The sequence below is a fragment of the Cucumis melo genome, chromosome 9 (genome assembly GCF_025177605.1).
Source record: "Cucumis melo cultivar AY chromosome 9, USDA_Cmelo_AY_1.0, whole genome shotgun sequence".
Taxonomy (NCBI): Eukaryota; Viridiplantae; Streptophyta; class Magnoliopsida; order Cucurbitales; family Cucurbitaceae; genus Cucumis; species Cucumis melo.
Window position 1 is genome coordinate 15,666,017 of NC_066865.1, and position 2,168 is coordinate 15,668,184.

Below are 2,168 nucleotides of genomic sequence, written 5' to 3' on the forward strand. Positions count from 1 at the left end.
AGCAACTTTATAGAAGGAAGTGTTGTCGTTTGAGTTTTAGATTTTAAGTTATTAAGCTCAAAATTCAAGTTATGTTTCTGACCGAAAACCCAACTTCTAGGCATTGCACTGAGTAGCCGAGCATCGGGGTGGGGCTACACATGAAGTGCCTTGGGGGTGCTTAAGACATTCCATGCATGCTGCATTAGGCACACATGGCGTGCGACAACGAGGCTAGCGAGCGACCATGCATCACGCCTTAGGCCTGTGGCCCATGCCTGTACGCCAGACATCTATTTTAGGCATTTTTGGGTGTATGCCAAAACTACCTCTTAAAAAATCATAATTTTATGCTTCTTATTCTTTCCCTCTAATTTCGTGCTTCCCATTCTTGCCATCATTCTTGTCCTCCTCTCTATTTTTTCTTTGGTAGACGGTAAACAAGAGGCTTGGACGTTGACTGTTGTTCCCTTCCCCAATTTTATGCAATCTTCGTCCCCTCCTCATTGTTGCCCACATTCTTCCCCTCCCCACTTCTATGTGATCTTCTCTCTATCTCTCTTGTTCTTCCACAACATCTTCAAACGAAAGGCGAAGGAAAACGAACAAAGGCGGTGTAATGTGGTGAAGGAGTTCGAACAACATGGCAAGGTGACTTTCGTTTGGTTATGAACTTCTTAGTACGTGATAAATTTTTAGTTGGTATGAAAATCTTGTTTATTGATTTTTGATTCGTTGTCTACATCTAGATTTTTTGTCAAATTTTATGATAAAATTTTTTTCATTTGATGATTCCATCGTTTTCTATATCTGGATCTTTTTTTTTTTAAAAAAAAGTTCTTTAAGAGTTAGATTGTCTCATTTAGATGTTTCTGTCATTTTTTGAATTGCTAAATGGCAAATTATGCATACTTACCAACAAATAAATATTGTTTGCTTATGATAGTAAATTGCAATTTTAATGGTGGTTTTCATTTGATTTCCAAAATTTGCTTCCATTAGAAACCTTAACTCTTGTTTTAATCAATCGAGGTTGATATTCTTTGAGAATTTGTTGTCATGACTTGCTTGATGATTTCTTTTTTGCATATGATTATGGTTGATTTGGGTGTTATTGTTTTTGCTTTTTTACTGCTCTTCGTTGGCTGATTTGATTGTTGTTGTTGAGGTATTAGATCTAGTTTATTCAACAATAAGTTGATTGTCTTGTAATTTGAAGGTGTATGGATATTCATGTCGAAAATCTCATAATAATTTAAGGATGACCTATGTTTGAATTTTTGTTCGTTATATAGTGGAGTATGGAAAAAAAATTCTATACTCATTTTAGGTGAGTTATGGTGATTTTACACAAACATACCCCTTGTGCACGACTACTCAGCAACAACGATGAAAAGTGCTTCCATCAAATGATGACAACATGATCAGACGGTGGATAACAGTACCAATGGAGACTAGGATGGCAGTGAGCAATATTTTTCCTTACATATTAGAAAATTTTCTCAAACTTCAACCATTGTAGTGAATTGTTCTTTGTTGATTTTTTTTTGGAAATTGTTCTATGTGTAAAAACTATTCTTTGATTTCTACTATTTTTTTTCTTATGAGTTTTTAATTTTTTTTTATTAATTTTTTTAATTTGTAAATTGATCTTAGTTGCCAAAATTTGGTATGAGTAGACTAAGAAAGAAAAGTTGTTATACATCTTTTACAATAAAATGTTTATTGATTTTTGTGTATTTTAAAGAATTATTTACTGATATTTTGTTGCTTGCAAGATAAAAATTTGTAACTAAAAACATAAGAGATGTAGAAATTAGATTTTGAAGCGCATAGTAAGAGTTTGAATGTGTGAGATATGTGCCAGATATGTGCAAGATGTGTGTGAGATAAAACATATGTACCTAAAAGGCTTTATAAACATGAGGAAAAGCACTTCAAAGAACTTGAGAGAGGTAGAAATTCGATTTTGGAACTGTGAGGCCCATAACTGAAAAGAGTCCCTTTGAAGAGGAGCCCCATTGAGAAGGATTATGATGATTAAGTGTAGATAAAAGGTGTTCTGCGAAAAGGGATGCGATGGAAGAAAAGGCAATGCAAAGAGAAGTGTTTGAGCCTAAGTGTTATCGCGTTAAAGTAAGCGATGCGATGAGTTTTGTTGGTGAGGAAGAAGCATGCTTTGACACTAA

General features: G+C 34.4%; 1 long non-coding RNA gene across 1 annotated transcript; it reads left to right on the forward strand.

Annotated features, from left to right (window-relative positions):
• Window positions 1-362: 362 nt before the first annotated feature.
• Window positions 363-1,566, forward strand: LOC127151029 (uncharacterized). Its single transcript, XR_007823709.1, has 2 exons — window positions 363-630; window positions 1,275-1,566. It is a non-coding gene; the product is annotated as an uncharacterized LOC127151029 (long non-coding RNA).
• Window positions 1,567-2,168: the final 602 nt, after the last annotated feature.